Here is a 20,934-nt window from a genome sequence, read left to right as displayed (position 1 = left end):
CCGCGACGTAAGGATCAACTCCTTACGCCGCGACTCGAGAGCAGACGCTCTAACCACTGCGCCACGCGTAGAGAATTTGTATTTACAATTTAACTTGCGAGAGGGTTACCGTTTTTGTCTGGCATACTATGTAAATGTTAAAGCACTGATAATCAGACTGCACGTCAGACTGCACATCAGATAATGCAAAAAAAATCTAAACTGTTCCGGATCAGAGTTGCCTTACCAGGTAGATCTTACAATGATAACTTCAGGTCGTCTACAAATATTTTTGAAAAATAACAATAAGCTCAAAATATACATAGTTATTAAAATGAGTGCATTTAATTATTCAACTTTTAGTAATTTATGTTGTAATAAACACACTAGCTGGTGCAGAACATGAAGTAAAACTATCATATGTTTTTGATACTAGTGTTTAAAAACCGTCAGGCCGATTGAGCTATTATAAATAGGTTTGCCTTTTTAAAACATCGGTTTAAATTGCACTTAACATACCATCGTACAGGTATTTATTTGTTTACAGATCTACTTTCGTTTTAACTATCATTATTATTGCTTACAAATACACATGCCAGGAAACAAAATTCAGTTTTGTTTGTTATTGTTCTAAAACATGACAAGCTTTTAAATACACTCTATTCTGAAGAGCACTTTTATAGGTGAGTGCAGTCTTACATTAATTCAAAAGGGGTAGTTTCATCTTTAATGGTTTTCCTTCAAATAGTTATGTCTCATTGATATATCCTCTTTCTTCCTCCCTGTTTTTTTTTCTTTTTTGCCTCTCGTGCTCAGCTTACTTACTTCTCTGGATCTTTTCTATTGGTTTTTCTGCCTCTGAATTGTTCATCTTTCTTTTGTTTCATTACTTTTTCTTCTTTCTTTTCCGTCATTGAGTCTTCCTAAATAAGACCGTCAGACGCTACAACCAAAGCGCGATCTCATCAAGCTTATCCATCTCTTAAAAGACAAAAGATCGAAAATATTTCTGTAACAAAACAAAGAGCAAGAGCCACTTAGGGCCTTTTTTGGCCCTGAGAATTTTTGAAAAATCGAAACTGCTCAGTTTTGGTTAAAAATGCAGTATTTATAACTTGGACCCCTGGTGACCGTGTATCTATTGAACATGGCGTAATTTTCTTTCTAGACAATGCATTATGACGTCATAAAATGCGTCATTTTTACCATATCCTGTAAATTCCTTTAAAAATGGCCAAAAGTTGGAGTATTTTTTCAATATTTCATATAGAGCACAACCTCCGATCCAAAATATGCAATTACATAATGAAAGGCCTGTTTTTTAAGATCATAAAACATGTTTTAATTTTTGGATCGAGGCTGTGCTCATATTTTATTTCTTTGCTGAATGTAGTCAGATATGCCTGTTTTCAACACAATTCAAGAACATTGCATTTTCACAAAGCCTGTTTTCCAATACCTGATTTCTCCAAAAGAAATTTTGTTATAGGAAATGAGAGCGCTAAGTCTCTACTTTATTTTGATATATGACATGGGACAGAAGGTGATAACCATTTAATTGATACACGAACAGGGCCATTTTATGCATAAAGTGAACCTAGCTCTTTATAACTTAATTGTTAAAAAAGAAATGCTAGGGGACTTTGTTTATTTAATTCTATTGATTTTTTATTGAATAATTTACCTCCAGAATGCCCAAGAACCCTCCCAAATGTATCCATTTAAAAACAGTTCTCTGACTTGGGGGAAGGGGGCTCCAAGACACATCCTGCATCCTTATTTTCCAGAAGTCTGGCTCCGGGCCATAAAACTTAGATGATATCACTTTTGATCTCAAGCTCACTTTACCACCAATAATTCCTTATGGAAACTTGAGATTGAGACCAAAAGTGAGCTCGTCTAAGTTTTATGGCCAAAGACACTGACGACCCTGATTTTTCTTTTTCTGTCTCTAATTTCTTGAACTTGTACTTCTTTTCTGCCTATGATATCTCATCTTTATTTTTTGTCTCCTTTTTCTTACATGCCATTGATTTATTCTCTCCCTTCCTACGTCTAATTCCTCCTTTTTCTGCCTCTGATCATACATCCTTCTTTTCTGCCTTTGATTTCTTATCTTTCGTTTATGTCAATGATTTCACAGCTTCACAGTTTCATTTCTATCTCTTTTCTGTCTTTTAAGTTATTGTTTTCTTTCTATTCTCTGTTTAATTTCTCATATTTTTCACTGATTGCATCTCATTCTTTTCCCGCTTTTTTATGTCTCTTCTTCTATTTTATGATACATACTTTGCTCTCATGAATATATCGCCATTCCCTAGTCATATTTTACAGTGCCATTACAACACAATCTTTTAGATACGATTTGATAATTCAGACGGATTTTTTTCTTCTTCATATTTTCGAATTTTGCTGATCATCCATCGTTCATTATGGTCGTTCTTTGTAAGAACAGACATCTAAGCTATTGTATATCAATTGACAAAATTCCGTAGATATTTAATACAAAATACCGACGATGTTGAAAGGAGATTATAGGTTCACACTCCATGTCCTATATCAAGAAATAGTAACATGTATAAACTAATTTCAATTATACCTCTATATGAAGGTGTGATTGAGAGAAAAAAATTGAACAAAAAGAGCGAGAGATTGGCAAAAATGAAATGTGAATATAAGGGAAAGTATTCAAGCTCAAAAGTTCATTGAAACAATACAAATCGGGAGCAGAGCAAACACGGACCTCCAAAAACATCAGAGGATCAGGTGCCATTGAGGAGTGAGCATCTCCTGCCGACCGGTCACACCCGCCGTGTGTTCCTTGTCATGATCGGGAAATAACGGGAAAATCTGTCGACAATTCAGTGTGTAAATAATGGCCTAATAATTAGTATGAAAAACGTTAGTCCTATGACTTAATGATAGATTATATTTGCTGACAAGGTCATTGTATGATGCAAAATGATGACTTTAAACGAGTCTGTTGATATTCTTGTTTCATCAACTTGTTTGTCAATAACTTACTTCGTTTTAGAAATTGTACTTACGTAGAGCATGTTCTTGCGTATCGAATCAACTGAGATATACACCCCATATGCAGGTGATAAGGGTATATTGCTACATAAGTAAGGGAAGGTGACGATTGAAAAGTTAAAGCCATCACGTTTATTATAAAGCTTTGTTGTAGTGTACGGTCTATTTTGTAAGGATTTAAAATTAAGGTATAATATCTTAAATAGTCTAGTCTTTAATTTTGATATTTGTAGAGAATACAGATGGCTCATAACAAGGCACTTGCTGATTTACTCTTGTCTGCCATAGGCTTAGTTTTCTGTGTCCTTGCCATGACAACCCCTGGATTCTTTGTCGATCAGGTAATCCAAATCTTTTTTTCAAAAAATAATAATGAAATTTCATTATTTTATCATTTAATACATTGAAAGATTGAGAGAATACTAATATGTTATACTTATGAGGAGTTACAAGCAAACCTTTCTTTGTATTTTATTATAGACCGAAATGAAAGGTGTTTTTTATACCAGATTGTGTGGATCTAAAACATGTTCTACGTTTTCTTACGCAGATCTTGATATGGAATACAATACCAAAGGGGCATATCTTCTCTGTAAATCTCTCTCTCTCTCTCTCTCTCTCTCTCTCTCTCTCTCTTTCTCTCTCTCTCTCTCTCTCTCTGGTTGTTTTTGCCTGTTTATTCTTGAAAAGAGGTGTACTCGCGTATGATTATTTATATTTTTGCCTGTTTATTCTTGAAAAGAGGTGTATTGGCGTATGATTATTTATATTTTTGCTGTTTATTCTTGAAAAGAGGTGTACTCGCGTATAATAATTTTAAGAATTGCGGATTTTTTTTACCTTCCCATTAGTAGGTAACATTGTACAGATAACATAAAGAACAGTAAGAAATATCACCAAAGTCTTCAATAGAGAAAAACAGACATCAGCTATTTAAAACATTATCATTCTTTCCTCTAGCAATGATAGATGTACAGATAGAGAGCCTTCTTGCTGTTTTTCTTGGCGGAATAGGTTGGTTTAATCTTTATCGAATGCCAGGAAGAAACTATCATCTCAATCAAAGGTTTTGATTGGAGGAATTCTCCTTCTTGTTGCAGGTAACGACGCTTTTACTTACTGTTACTAGTGCTTCAGCTCTAATACTGTACATTAAAAAGTTATTTTCTCCAATGTGCAAAAACACATGTCAATACAATCTTTCATTCTCTTTCATTCTTAGTAAGTGGTGGCTTGCTTAGTTCACTTCACAGTGAATTTTAAACGTTAACAAATACAGTATTTCTATGTCAAAACGATTGTTGGAAAATTAAAAAAATAATAATAATACAGCTTTTTCTATTGTCAAAATGTTAAACTTCTGTTCTCTTGTTGTTGGTCAACAGCACACAAACGTTCAATCCATCAATGAAAAACAAAATAGATTTTTAACTTAAATCTATGAAAGTGTATGAAATAATTATTTTTATTTTTTAATTTAAAGGTTTATCTGAGTTTGCCGTCCTAATACGATTTACCGCTTTAAACGCCTCTAGAAAAGCAGCACTAGAAAAAAACAGTCTCGGGTCCATGGGGATTCCATATTCTCTTATTCTTGCCAGCTTTGGCAGTGTATTCATTCTATTTACTGTGGTGAGGATTTTCAGCAGCTATATAAAAATCCAAGGAACCACAGAGGATAATCAACAGGTGACAGCTGAACCGTGGAGGAATATAACCGAAAGCATAAGATCAAGTTCAAGCACTTTAAACTAAATGACAATGCTTCATTCATGTTTCGTAATAAACTGAAGTATTCTCTCTGTAACTTAAAAAGATTCATTTCATGTATAAAATTATATAAGCAATATCTAAGAGAATCATAAATGTTTTACATGTAATTTTTCCATTTATACATGTATAATTCCACTTGGAAACAGACTAAGTCTATATATCTTGGAAATTACCATGAAATTTGAAAAAACATATAATTATGTAATTAAAGTTGTTTTCTTTTCTTTCTTTTAGATTCAAATTATCATATGTCTTTATCATTTTGAGTACATTGAGTTTCAATAAGGGTTTGCAATCTAAAGAAAAACTAAAATTTGGTATTATGAACTCTTTCTGATTGATACCTTTGTTCTACCTATTAGAATGCATATTTATTTCATTTGTATCTGTGATCATTTAGTTATGTCTGTAAATCTCTCAGCAATGTTATAGTTAAATGTTAAAAGGTTCTATGAAATAAATTCAATGAAAAATAATATAGTATTTGACAATTCCATCAATCAAAATATTCAATCAAAATTCTAATGAATTGATCAATCGAACAAAAGTACTTGCGAATGTGATAGAACCTTACTGTACTATATTTTTCCATCAATAGAACTATATTTAATAATACAACACAAATGTATGAGAGTGGGATAATTGCTAAAACTTTAACTAAATTTTTTCCTTATCGTAAGAAAGTACGCTCATAGGCATTCGGATTCTAAAGTGACAGGATTAAATATCTTACAAATTTCCTGTTTTTAAACATCCTTAAAATTAGATAATCGTTATGCATAATTTTTTTTAGAAATTAAACAAACAGTACAGACTTGCATCAAATTAAAAATAAAAACTGATGTGTTTTTAAAATCAGCAAGAAATAAAATTTCTTTAAAATATATTCATTCTTTTATTTAAATTTATTTATAACCCCTATGACTTAAGAAATGAAATATGACCCTATATTTTTGTTCTTTATTACAACATAGAGGATATAACAATAATATTCATGCAACATTTTATAAAAAAAAAAAATAAATAAAAAAAAATAGCATTATTCCTTCACTGAAATGTAGAAACATATTCTGTTCATAATAAATTTTCTAATTTTTTAAGTGAAAAACGGTCATGATTCATGTTTTAGACCAAAACTAAGACTATTATTCTTGAATATTTATTTACATAAAATATTTTCTCATATTCATAGTAATTTTTTTAAACATCAGTAGTTTAAATTAAATATTTCATTTTTTCTAAGTGCAAAAATGACAAGTTTTACTGGCTTTTACTAAGAATCAAGGCATGTGTCACCTTCATTTCTCCATAGTATTTTTATTCTTCATAATAGTAGATATAAAAAAAATATACTTCATGAAAAATTGACAATTCTATACTTTAAGGTTCGTAACTCTTTCAAGCTGAAATAAACTCTTAAAAACGTAACGTATTCATCAATGAACGAATTGTCTCATACTAATAAGCCGCAGTTCGCCATATTGTTTTTCAGGATACCTCGTCGTATTGTAAGGATATGTGCCTCAATGTACTCGTTACACTTGAGTAAATTGTTGGTTTGGCTATCGATTCGTGCACATCTTCGATAGTGAAGCATTTGGGAGCACCTGACATGATCAAAACGTAAACATAAACATAAACCATAACAGACATAAACAGTCATAATGAAATTTATAAATTATTATTGCTTTGAAAAATATATATGCAATTTTGGAATAGTTGCGCGTGTAATTTTCCTCAAATAATTGCATTAAAACTCGTACAAGCAATTTGCAATTATCTACAGTAGCAATGGAAGAAAGGCAACATCTATGGTACAAATGTCCATATGCATTCTAAGTCCGTCGGATGAGACGTTTAATGGTGCCCCTTGTCAAGGATTACAACCCTTTGGTACGAAAGAAAAAATCATCTCTCTTGAGATGAATTGAGAAGTTTGAAACATTCGTCTATAGAGGTGATCCTGTCCATTTTGTAAACATTGCAGACTATATATTTATGATGCCACGGTTTTTTTTAAATTGTGCTGTAAGAGTTACCTGCCTCATAATCTAAAATGAATTATTTGACATTTACGGTGTATCATTCAATCTATAATCAATTCAGGTGGCAAAAATACTTGAATTAAACACTTTAATTGCATATATTTTCCTCAATTCAGTAGGCATCCGAGGCCCATTGTCATGACTGTAGTAGATTAAAATGTTATGTGATACCTTCTGAGAAGGGACCGTCTATACTTGTTATAGATATCTAGTTTAAAGAAATTAACATTTGAATTAGAGCGAGGCAACATTGTGAAGTAGGAAGTTTTTTTCTGACTATAGACGGTAAGAATAAACTAACAACTAAATTTTATGAAAAACGAGATGACATTAACTTTTCAATCGTCAACTTTCCTTATTTATGTAGTAATATCCCTTGGAAGAAGGGGATCCAACCCATTTTTCTCTACTGCACTATGTAACTGTAATAATACTGATAATCGAACTGCAAATCAAATGCGTTCCATACCCCTTAAATTCCCGTTAGATCCGCCAATGATCACTTCAGGTCGTCTATTGGTAGATTTGTAAAGAAAACAACGTCAGAGTTAACATGTATTTATTCTTTTCTATTCAGTTATGATGATGTTGTAATCGACAATATACAAAATTGGTTTATGATAACGAATGAGTTTGATACTAGTGTTTATAAGTCGTCCGACCGAGTGAGCCAAAATACAGAGGGGGTTCCTTTTTAAAACATCGGAATTAAAACATCTCACCAGCAAAGGAATACATGTATGTATTTGTTTACTGATAAAATTTTGCTGTATCTATCATTTCAAGAACTGACAAATATACTTACAAGGATATTAAATGCAGTTTTGTTTGAAATAAGTAATAAATATGACAGTCTCAATTACATATCCATACTGAAGAACGCTTTTAAAGATAAGTTCCGTCTTACATTAAGAGTTTGGTTTTGTGTTCAGCCAAGTGAGACTCAAATAAAATAACACTTTCAATATCTTAATGAATACTTCTTGCTTACTCTTGAAAACTGACGTATGGCACCCTTCTTAGGAAAACTATCTTGAGATGAATGCACTTTAATTGTCACTTGCAGTATCTTACAGCAATAATGTGCATATAACACTTGCAGGACTGCACAGCTACAGGTCAAACAAAACAATAACACGGCAGTTGTACATATGCAGACAGTTGAACGTCATGGGTACAATTATTTGTTTCCTCCCTAGCTATTATATGTGCACTTTCTACGTAAATATCTGTTTTCATCACCTGGGCCTATCGGCTATGCGAAATTTGTGGACTGCCATTCGGATATTGAAACCTACAGATTATTTCTGTAATCTGATGTCTCTTGTGCCCTCATTACACAAAGCAATTTGAGAGATATATCTCTCAAAACATCTCTCAAATTATCTACAGATATTAGAACGTATTGATCGAGATGTTGAATATTGTTTGTTTTTATACTTATTTGTTATACTTTTTGAGTATGACAACATCCACGATCTGAGGCACATCAGTTTTGAATAGGATAAACTTTATAAGATGGATCCAAGAATTTCCACGTGTTACTTGCAGACCATTTGTGGGTAGCAGGGAGTAATTAAGATTCCCCTGATAAATGTCACTGTGTTCCAAAATACCTGAAGTACTAGTCCTTGTTTCAAAATGCAGTGAGGTCAAAAACAGGGTGCTGTGGAATGAAATAAAAGACGTCTTGATCGTATAGTGGTTACACAGACTTACACAGACTCAAGGAGTTCATTCGGTGCCCCTCGGATAATCCTCAGGGATATTAAGCATATGTCATATGTACTGTCTTCAGATTCCCAGTTTTGGTATAAAACCAATAGTTCATACAAAAAATTGAAAGAATGTAAGGTTTCTATTAGAGCTATATTGAAGATTCCTTTTCCGATCCCATGTCCTCTATTTCAAAATGTTCTGCGAAAAACTGTAAAACCTGAGACATTTTGATAACTAACACTTCTTTCACCAGTATTCCTACTGGACAGAGCTTCTATACCAAAACTTCGGAAAATCTGAACTGCAAATCTTCTAATGTTGTCTACGGAATAGAATGTAATCTTTGTGGACTTGTTTATGTTGGTGAAACCAAGGGATCACTTAATAAAAGAATATCTTATTTCAAATTCTTTAAGCTTATGCAACCAATTTTTCTCATTATTAGATATTTTGTCGTGTCCTAAGAAAATTCCGAGTGATTTAATAGGTTTATTTGTCATTTTAATTCTTTCTTTATCCTCTCGTGTGTTTTTAAGGGGTCCCAAAAGAATACCCTCTGTTTTTTTCTAAATTTAACTTAGTACCAGACATTTTCCCAAAAAATTGTATCTTTAATAGACGCTTTTAAGGATTCAGTATTTTTTCATTGGCAAAGTGCAATCATCTGCATGCTGTAAACATTTTATTTCGTCTGACTGTCCAATTTTGAAACCTTGTATATTTTCAGAGGCATTTATTTTTAATACCATGATTTCAATAACAAAAAGAAAGAGCAATGCTGAGACGGGACATCCTTGCCTAATGCCTCTTGAAATTGTACATTTTCTAGTTAACAAGTTATTATTTTTAACATGAAAATAAGGTTTGCTTATAAAATTTTATCCATCTTAGGAAATTTTCCCCAAAATTGAATTTTTTAAGAGTTTGAAACAAGAAGTTCAATTCAACTGAGTCAAAAGCTTTGTGGAAATCGGCTATCAATAGTATTCTTTCTTCATTATTTTCTTCACAATAATCGTATATATCTAGTATTAACCTTGCATTTTCACCAATAAATCTTCCTTTGATATATCCAGTTTGATTTTTATTAATGAGTTTGTCCAAAATCATTTGTAGTCTCTTTGCTAATACGAAGGCTATTATTTTATAGTCGCAATTTGTTAAATTAATAGGACGATAGTTATCAAGATTTATTAAGCTCCCTTTTTGTGTATGAGTGATAGAACAGAAGATCTCTGCGTAAATGATAATTCGCCTACCTCGAAAGATCGCAATAGGCTTTCATATAAATAAACTTTTACATTTTTCCAAAACATCTTATAAAATTCCACGGGAATTCCGTCTAATCCCAGTGATTTATTCAATTTCATATTATATACAGCTTCTGCACATTCGTCAATTTCAGGAATCTTATCGCAATTTTCTCTATCCTCATCAGATAGGTAATTAGTAAGTTCCGTTTTTTGCAAATATTGATTAACATCGTTTACTGCTATATTGCTAGACGAATGCAGTTTTTCATAGAAGGAACTTAGTGCGCTTAAAATTTCTTGAGTTTCATAAACACAGTTATCTCCCACTGATAATTTATTTATGACATTATGTGATTGGTGTTTATTTTCTTATCTTAAGAAATAAGAGGCGTTTTTTTTTTCTCCATCATTAATCCAACGAGCTTTGGCTCTTACCCTGGCCCCTTTTGATTTATATGCATATAACTTATCTAGTTCTTTTTCCAAATTTCTTTTATATATCATATTTATATTATCAGACTTAGACATTTCAATTTCTTCAATTTCCTTTTCTATTCGTTTAATTCTATTTTTTACGCTTTTGTTTTTCGATTTAGAATATTCAATGCATAGCACTTTTATTTGATATTTGATCATTTCCCATCTTATTTGTGGATCTGTTTGGTTGCTAATATTTTCAGGTAGATAAAAGAATATCAGGTCATAGGTTTCAAACAAATAATGGGGGTCAGCAGCTTTTATACAAGCATTTACCTAATAATTCTATTTTGTCAATGAAAGTTAGAATTCTAGAAAAGATTTACCACCACACAACAGTCTATCACTGAGTACACCTTTCCGTAGACAACGAAAAGAATTTTGGATAAGAAAACTAGGGACAGCCTTTCCCAATGGATGTAATGACAATTTCTATAGTGTTGGAAATCTTTCGAGTCCACAGTGTAACAATGTAAATGTGATGGGACTTTTTAACCATACACAGAGACGTAAGCGTAGTCATGGCCATCGGTCTTACAATAAACCTTTAATACACGATGTCTCTTTTGATTCATTACCACCTTACGTAAATCAACAGTTAGGTTTACATCATATCCGCACCAAACTTTACTCTGTCCCTTTAAAACTTTTACATAGTCCTCTTGAAAAGGTCATTGCAAATGCTGACTGACGTTTTTCATATTAATTGTTAGGCCATTATTTACACACTGAATCGTCGACGGATTTTTCCTTTATTTCCCGATCATGACAAGGAGCACACGGCGGGTGTGACCGGTCGGCAGGGGATGCTCACTCCTCCATGGCACCTGATCCCACCTCTGATGTTTTGGAGGTCCGTGTTTGTTCTGCTACTATTTTGTAATGTTTAATGGACTTTTTGAGCTTGAATACTGTTCGTTATCTATATATATTTCATTATTTGTGACTTGTTGTTATCTATAGAAACGTAACGTAAGGTATTATGACGTCACAACAAAGTTAATGTTACATAAACTCGCGGATAATCCATGACACAGGGTTTCAAATGTCATAAATGAAGTGAATTTTATTTCTTAAGAGTAACTATTGTGTAAGCTTCTCCTTAAGCCGCAGGCACCCCAAGTTAAACGCCCAAGGACGGCTTAGTGAATAGCTCTACGTTGGGACAAAACTATGGTGAATCAGTTGTGTTATTTGTATATCAAATTTTGGATATTCAGTTTTAGTGCTATATTGTCTGCTTCTTTCTTCTTTCTTTCTTTCTTTTTTTTTATATGTTAAAACAAGTAATTATTTTGGACTTTGTCCCTCTTATTTGCAGATTAGTGCAGTAGTTCTCGTGGGGACAAGTATTTAAATTTATACGTTCATCAAATAAATGATGCAGCAAAATAGCTTGTATTATTTTTTTTTTCAAGATGAAAATTGCATATAAAGTTTATTCTTTAATTGAAATGGTTGAAGAAAGGGAAATGGTGTCTTTACTGATCTTAAGCTATTATTGAATGAATACGTTTAAACAAATGCTACCAAGAATATTTAACTTTGATTAAATGTTCATTTTATGAAAAAATTTTATATGCTCAGTCTGACTTAGGTTTTTACACCGGCAGGGGAGAGATAAGAAGTGTGATGGTGGGATGTAAATCTTCGTATTGATCCATAAATTCCACAATATTCTTGTAGAAACCCTTAAGATTTGACCTAAATTTAAAAAAAAAAAAAAAAAAAAAAACTAGCCACCATTGAGGCTTTACCTCAAAGGTTATTTTGTTTGTGGATCTGCATTATAATGATACAGTTAAACCTTGCTACATGTATCTTGAACTTGATGGGATTAGTTATATATAGGATCTCCCATGGTTTGAGGTTGGATATGATTTTTTATACAAAGAGCCTTGGCGAAGGAATAAAAACACACAACGAATTGGATAAAAATCATATCCAAGCACAAATCATGGGAGATTCTTTTTATCACGTTTTGTACATCACTATCAATGTTTTACACCGTTTTAGTATATAAATCTACATTATTTTACTTCATCAATTTCACGCAAAACCCATTGTGACATCACAGCAGACGGATATGAAAAAAATATCCAATGAGTGATATCCACGGGATAAACATGGGATAAATAGCTTTATTTAGCTATTCAGGATTGCTTGATAAAGATATTTATATGCAGTTTTTCACAAAAATGATTTTCGTAAGAAATAGACAGAAAGTCGCAACACTTTGATAACATTTAAGCAAAAGATGTATTTCCATTTTTTGGATAACTGTACACGACCTTGTACGTTGAGGAATGGATAAGTATGATTGCTTCACACCGTGGTGAATTATTACCAATCATCTTGTTGACCAGAATTGACCTCCTTCAATCAAGGAGTAACCGTGTGGTCTCAAATGAATTGAATTATATAGCCACCAAACTTTTAGAAATATGAGTACAAAGTCTCTCAAGGAGGCGTCATTTGATGAGCGATTTTTACACGCATTGTTTTCAGAAGATTTCAAAGTTGAACACTAGAACTACATCAAGGTGCGAATATTTATACATGCTGAACAAATAACACATTTAAAAAAAAGGTGTGATGACATAGCTTAATCAAGCTATTCTGAATAGCTTAATAAAGCTATATAGCTAATTTAAGCTTCATGTGTATATAGCTAAATTAAGAGATTGTACAGGACCTGCTTTAAATGCTTACTCAAAATGTAAAGGTTTAACTTTCAACTTTCTTCTTTGAGAGTGATCAACTGATTGTCTGATGCTAATCAAAAATGGGTTTTAGTGGTATATTATTACAGATTTCAAATAGCAAGTCGTCCGTCTTATTTCGTTTTAGGAATATGACTTAGCTTCCTTTGATAAATTGGTGTTTATTTTGTATACATGTTATACATATTTCTTTTTTGAAGATAAAGATGGACCAAACCATGGGACTTGTTACTGATTTACTCTTGTCTGCCATAGGCTTAGTTTTCTGTGTCCTTGCCATGGCAACACCTGGATTCTTCATTAATAAGGTAATTCTAATCCGTTTTGAAAAAATAGTATAGTTTTTTCTGATTCTTGAAACATAAGAAGAAAAGAAACTATGACAGCAATTTCTGTATGTTATGCCAAAATAGGTACATATAAAGAATCCTCTCTTTATATCTTATTGTAGTACATTATGATGAGAGCATCTTTTACACCAGATTGTGTGGAATTGATTCATGTTCAACATGGTCTTACGTAGCTCTTGATGAAGAAAACAAAGGGACATCTCAGCTTTGTAAATTTCTCTCTCTCTCTCTCTCTCTCTCTCTCTCTCTCGTTATTTTTGTCTGTATGTACAGAGGACGTTTATATGGTAACTCGGCAAACTGCAGGAAAATATATAGAATCGATTATCGAAATCTTTAATTGAGACAGAACAGACATTAAATAAAAAAAACGTAACTATATCTCTTCAGCAATGATAGATGCACAACTAGAGAGCCTTCTTGCTTTAGTTCTTGGTGGAGTCGGTTGGTTGATTCTTTTTTCGAATGTCAAGAAAGAAGTATCATTTCCACCTAAGATCTTGCTTGGTGGAATTTTCCTTCTTATCTCAGGTAATAACGTTTTAACACATATTAAAGTACTCCAATTTCTATGATTAATATTTCAGGCTTCTGTTATCTAAAAAAAAGCTAGGTATCTAGTAATTTGTCAGAAACAGCCAAAAGTTCAAACCTTCTTTTAAAAAATGTAATTATTTGATATTTGCTACACGATAAGTTATAAATATTCTTATGTTTTAATTAACAGGTACATCTGAGTTTGTCGTCCTATTACGATTTTTCGCTATAAACGCCTCACATAAAGCATTAGAAGAGGGAAAAAATCCCATCAAGGTTCCATACTCCCTTATTTTTGCTGGCGTTGGTATTGTATTCATTCTATCTGCTGTGAAGAGAATTTTCAGTAGCTATATAAGAACTACGGAGATTCATCAACGGATGACGGCTGAACCAGGGAGAGATATTACAGAAAGCATGATCTAAAGCTTAATGATTGATTCAAATACACTTCTTTAATATGTTCTTTAAGATGTTACTTCTTTAATATGTTCTTTAAGATGTTTTTAAAAGCTTAAACTTACATTTGATGTTACTAATCATATCAGTATTATTTACAAGAATCGGTTAATATATCCCGTAAAAAATCATGTCAACTTTGAGAAGTCTTCTGGGTAACGCAACCAATAATAACCATTTCAGCCCATTTCTTTCATCTAGCCATGGAATTATTCTAAATCTTGTCATTGTTTTCTATTTTACCTAATAAGCATTTGACCTTTAGATTTTATATTCCTTAATCATTTTGATTACATTAAGAGGCAGTAATGTTTACCAATCAAAAGCAAAATTGCCAATGGATTCAAACAACTCATTCCGACCGATGAATTGGTCCATCATATCCAAATATCTATTAATTTTAATTTCCAACAGACCTTTTTCTGGTAATGTATATTTATATATTTCTTGGCATTGTTACGGTTCTTTTATTGTTTAAAAATTGAATTTATAATGAAGGGCAATAGACTGATTAGTAATTTGATAAATCGAAAAGTTCCCCTTTCTTGAAAGTGATCGAAGCTTTTGCATCAGCAAATCTAGCAATGAGGTTAAGGTCAATGTAAACAATCCTCTCCGTTATTGGAATCGGCATGTGTTGGGAATCGCAAACAATTCTTTTATTCAGAGATCAGCATTATGCATGTCTTTAATAGATTAATTTTCGTATATTTACATCCACTGAAAATTTCTTCCTTCATATCTTACGAAAACCTCGATCGTTTATCACTATTTACCCCCCCCCCCCCAAACAAGCCACTTGTTTAAATTTCTTGAGCAGTGGCTCTTCCATCAATGAAAAATATATACCGTACATATCAATAATATACAATATTTAACGTACTTAATCCTACTTTATATAATTATTTATACAAACGTAAATATAAACAAGAAAAATGCCTCTCTTTGTTAGCACGGGAATTAACTTTGAAGCTATTGCAGAAAAATTACATAACCCGCTTTAGTGGGTTATGTATTCTCTTTGCAAAATCTGCCATGGAACTTTGAAATGAATATCAATATCAAAATAATCAAACGTTAATATATTTCATGAATTTGAATATTAGTGTTTTCGACCATTCGCAACGGCATATATAGCTATTTGACTCGCTTTATATCATCAGAATGCTTGTTCTGACAAATTTTTGCTATGTGGAGAATGAAGAAAGTTCAAAACAATTGTTTCGCCGGTATCACTTTGATATCACAATGATTGATACATGTACGTTAATGATTAATTGTTTCTCCGAAGCAAGTATAAATTCAGCGTCAGTAGTTGACATTTAATTGATTAAAATTTGCGAGTGTGAAAACGAATAATGATCCCATAGAATAATTAACGGGGATCATTTTCAACATTTCTCATTTCTCATCTGTAGATTAAGTGGCATTACCTTTAAAATCTGCAAACCCTTCGTAAAGAAATGCCCCGTAGAATAATGCCCCTTGTAGATTTTATGAGGTATAAATTTTTCTTTTTTGGTTAAAAAGATTAAGAATCATAAATCGAGAGGCCTTTGGACCAAAATGCTCAACTAAGGATACATCAATGATATGTTGGTCTCTTAAAATCTTTCGAATAAAATGATCTGTCTTTTATGATAAATTGTCTGCATTAATCGTCTCCAATCTTCACCATATGGGAATGCTTCCATATTGATTTGACAAATGTATCACTGTTTCAAAGATATATAATTTTTTACTTTTCCTTATACTAAGAAACTCTCGATACCTCGAAGTCAGCGGGACCGAAGAAGGACTTCGAGAGATCAAGAGTCTGGAATTTTCTGGGTTATTTGACAGATTTTAAAATTAGTCTAACCGGATGTAATGATTTTCATTCATTTCCAGTGCTAATCTTACACACGTGGTTTAACAACGCTACTTCTTTGAATTCTTTACCGGTCACGGTAGCCTAGTGGTAGGGCGTTTGCTTCGTGATCGGGAGGAGAGGGTTCGATTCTCGTTAACCGTGTCACGTAAAACCTACGACGTAAACATTGGTAGTCACTGTTCCTTCGCCAAGCGCCCGGTGTAAAGACGAATAATGACCCCCAATCATATAATGTGCATTCAATTTTATTTGTAAACAGTAGTCCATGGGAATTTCATTTCAAATAGATAGAAGTAATTAAGAAGAATCCCAGTATAATGTACATTCAAGTCTGTTAACATGGTCGTTTGAGAATAGGAAACATACACATAAGAGGATTTTTTAAATCAACTTTAAAACAGTGATACATCTTCAAATCAATATGGAAACATTTCAATACAGTGTACATGTACATTGAATTAGATTAATGTTTTCAATTTTTTATGAAAGACAGACCATTTTATTGACCTTCCAGGTGAATATAAGGTTTTATTTTTCCTACATTGAACTAAAAATAGATTGAAAACAATTCTGAAAAGTCATTTCACCTGCATCCGAATTCCACTCAAGTGAACATAATGTTCAGGCACAAAGAATCGGAGAAGGGGGAGGGATTGCCTCCCCCTTTCTTTCTGAATGTAAATTTCTACTTTGAAAATGCTCATTGAAAGTCTCGTAACTACCCTCTTTTTTATACAGTATATTAAAAAAACTCTCCTACTTGAGTAGACAAGATGAACATAAAATTCAGGCACATAGAATCAGGGGTGGGATGGGGTGTCCTCCCCCTTTCATTTTCATAAACGTAAATTTTTATTCAGGCCTTGAAAATGATCATTGCAAGTCTGGTTGCTCTACCCCAACTTTTTTATACAGTAGAATAAAAGGAAATCCCCCTTACATCAATAAACTTTTTGAGGGGGTCATGAAAGATATTTCTATGGTAAATGGTCATTTTGCCTCTCATAATGCCCCATTTCGCCTTTCAATGCTATGCCTGACATTTATTTTTTCTACATTGCACCAAAAATAGATTTCAAATGCAAAATTAATACTGGTTATGCTTATGTTATCTCCGATTCTCTCACTGTGTTTGGCTAGGACTTGAGCAAATGTAAACAAGAAACTTGACATGTCTGCTTAATCAATTTGTATCAATTTAATCGTTGAATCATATAATAAAACAATTATTGCTTGGTGGGGTTTTTTTCTGTCAGTACGATGATTTTCCGCCATCGAAAAACAATGCTCACCTCGCTCTTTGAGCTTGATAAATCTATTACTCCTCTAGATTCTGAATCATCGCATTGACCTTAAAAAAACAACAATAATTGTATAATGTGATGAGATCATCGATTTCTTTCCAATTAAGCTCAGATGAGCAGTTTAGCCAACAAGTCTCTTGATTTAATTTTTTTGCCTCCTAAGATTTCAACCTTAATCCTCTTTAATCCACAAGGGATCATTATTCAACGGGGTCATTTTTCTTCACGTAGGGTATGCAGATTTTTAGGTTGATGACACTTTTTCTACGAGCAAGGGGGACATTTTTCGCCGTTGAATAATAACCGGGGGTCATTCGACGGCGAAAAATGACCCCCGATCATTATTCTATGGGGTCATTATTCGTCTTTACACCGGGACTAGAAGTGAAAGTCACGGGTCTTTCGGATGAAACCTCAAAAACCGAGGTCCTGTGTGACGGTAGGCGTTGCCAATATAAAGAACCCTCACTGCTCAATAGCCCTGAGTGCCGAGTATAGGTCTTAATTTGAGGCCCTTCATCGGAATATGGTGACGTCTCTATATAAGTGAAAAATGGGACGTAAAACAATATACAATCAATCAATCAATCTTTGAATTCTTCGGGTGAATATACAGATCTGCTATTTTTTAAACTGAATATAAAGCCCAAAAAATGTATATTGTCATTATATATCACTTGACACGTTTACTACGCTGTCAACAAATATAATTACTTTTAAACTACTAATAATCTCTTATTATTCATGAACAGATTGAGACATCATGGTGGCATATATTTCTGCCCCCCATTTGTCAGATTTTTTTTTCGACTTGTCAGATCTTTTGTTTTTTTTGTCAGATAATTATGTCGACTTGGCAGATCTTTTTATTTACTTGTCACTTATTCAAGTGTTTAAAATTCAACATGAAAATGTGTCCATGCCCAGTTTAGGCCATCAGTTGACAACATATTTTTCAGACAAGTCGGCATAAGTATCTGACAAGTCAACATAATTTTCCGACAAGTCTATATATTATCTGACAATTCAACATAATTTTCTGACAAGTCGATATGACATTCTGCAAGTCAAAATCATTAAATGACAAGTTGGCATAACATCTGACCAGCTGGCTTGTCAGAAAATTATGTCGAGTTGTCAGAAAATTATGTCGACTTGTCGGAAAAATTCATTTCCTTGTCAGAAAATTATGTCACATATTATGATGACAAGTAGATGTCAATTAATGGTTTGAACATGCTGTAATAACAAGTTACCGAGTTCCTGGTGGTGGTGATTTTTATCTGTCAAGTTGACATAATTATCTGACAAGTTGACCTTAATATCTGACAAGTCAACATAAACATCTGACAAGTCGACAAAAACATCTGACAAGTGGTGGCAGAAATATGCCACCATAATACATTCATCTATACAGGTAGGCCTCAAATTTTTAAACCAGTAAGATTCATTGATTGATTGACTGTATGTTGTTTTATGTCCTATTTGAGAATTCTTCATTCATTTTACACTCACTTCAAATAGAGATGTTACCATATACCCAAACGCTTCAAATTTAGACCTTTACTTGACATTTAGGGTTATGAACCCTAAAGTTATGGTGAGACCACATAAGGCGATCAAAGTTGTATATGGGAATGTGTAGGAAAACATCTTTAGAAATGTTCTTCTCAGAAATAGCAAAGACATGATAAGTCATTAAAATGGAGGCAAGTTTGTTCAAGTCATCAGTTAGGGTTAGGATGAGGCCACTTAATATAATTATTTAAACTTTTCAGTACTAAATAAATTCTTGCTTATCTCTTACCAATGTGCCCAGGTGAGCGATGTGGGCCATGGGCCTCTTTGCTTTATTTTGATCTTTTAGTTATTTTGTGTGTTTGGTTTATTAAGGGGGGAATAATAATATATAATCAAAAACTAAAACGCCTTCGGTGTTCATGATGATAATCACGTAAGCAAAATATTTGATCACATTATAAAGTTAAAAAAAATCTAGATTCCTTATTTAAATAAAATTCAGAGAGAGTGGGAAGAGAAACAAAGAGAGAGATATGTCGATTGGCAAACGCAGCATATACTCTATGATATAAAGTTTCGAAAATTACATACATCTTTCAGCTGTTTTCGGAATGATAGGATTTGCCTCCTAAAATCAATCTAGTCTTTCCTTTTAAATATTTCTTCAGAGAGTATTATGATGGCTCAAATTAATGCACTTGTTTTTCTATCGTCTGCCGTGGGCTTGCTTTTCTGGGTTTGAATTTTTAGTTGATGTAGTTCATACTCGATTTTGAAAGATTCAGATCTGGATATCTTTCTTATTCTTGACAACTTGAAAATAAATAAAAGAAAATACTCCTCGTTTGTTATATATGGCTTTAAAGTGAACCAAACATGTATTTTATTTCTCGTTATTTTTGTAGAAGACACCTAATTTCATTAAAATGGCAGACTTTTTAGCAGGCCGTTCTATTCTAGCCATATTTAATAGGTGTAAAGACATTTTAAAAAGAACAGTTTTCAAAGTTTAAGATTTAGAGCGGAACAATTTTGTACATTTAAATCTTCATTCAACTGCGCAGTACTGAAAATTGACAACAATAAAGAATCGAAATACCGGGTAAATAATTCTCGAGATTCTTACGCTCACCTGGTCAAGCAAATTTTACTGTGATTTTTCCCTCTCTTTTTTTTTTTTATAGTTTTCACTCCCTTGAAACACAAAGAAATATAATGACTCATCCATTTGTTTGACATATTTGTGTCCCGATTACATCTAATGTTTTGCATACGATATAATAGTACTCTTTAATACTTCAGTTTAAAACTTGCTACAGATACCGTTTTAAAAATTATTTAACTTTTTTTTTTTTTTTTTTTTTTTTTTTTTTTTTTTTTTTTTTTTTTTTGCATTTGAAGCTAATGTCAATTTTTCCTTAAAATAATTGCTTTAATTTATTTATAAATAAAAAGGGAAGATAACGAACAGTGATCGATCTCAAAAAATCTTTTAAAATACATATCTGTAAAGAAGCATAAACACGGACCTCTGAAAAATCCAGAGGAGGGATCAGGAATCTAGGAGGAGTAAGCATCCCCTGTCGACCGGTCACATCCGCTGTGAGTCCTATATTTTGATCAGGAGGACAGAACATTCCGTAGTCAAATTTAGTATAAAAGCAAAGGCCTAACAATTGGTATGAAACAATTCAGCCAAAAAAAATCTAATGATAGGTTATATTTGCTTACAAGGTCATTATCACGAAATGCTGACTTTAAACGATGTCGTTGAAATCCTTGTAACATCAACTTATCTGTCAGTAGCCTGCCTCGGTTTATTGATTGATTGATTGATTGCTGTTTTACGTTCCGCTCGAGAATTTTTCACTCATATGGAGAAGCCACC

The 20,934-nt window shown here is 32.7% G+C and overlaps 2 long non-coding RNA genes across 2 annotated transcripts; both read left to right on the top strand.

Moving 5' to 3' along the window:
* The first annotated feature begins 3,249 nt into the window (after window positions 1-3,249).
* On the top strand, window positions 3,250-4,951 carry LOC133187191 (uncharacterized). The gene is made up of 4 exons (XR_009721139.1): window positions 3,250-3,353; window positions 3,493-3,604; window positions 3,973-4,112; window positions 4,496-4,951. It is a non-coding gene; the product is annotated as an uncharacterized LOC133187191 (long non-coding RNA).
* Window positions 4,952-13,225: 8,274 nt separating this feature from the next.
* Window positions 13,226-14,597, top strand: LOC133187190 (uncharacterized). Its single transcript, XR_009721138.1, has 4 exons — window positions 13,226-13,310; window positions 13,454-13,561; window positions 13,743-13,883; window positions 14,080-14,597. It is a non-coding gene; the product is annotated as an uncharacterized LOC133187190 (long non-coding RNA).
* Window positions 14,598-20,934: the final 6,337 nt, after the last annotated feature.

This window comes from Saccostrea echinata, unplaced genomic scaffold, assembly GCF_033153115.1.
Source record: "Saccostrea echinata isolate AGI-Se365-2 ecotype Australia unplaced genomic scaffold, CSIRO_AGI_Sech_v1 ptg000014l, whole genome shotgun sequence".
Lineage (NCBI taxonomy): Eukaryota > Metazoa > Mollusca > Bivalvia > Ostreida > Ostreidae > Saccostrea > Saccostrea echinata.
This window is presented reverse-complemented; position numbering and strand designations above follow the sequence as displayed.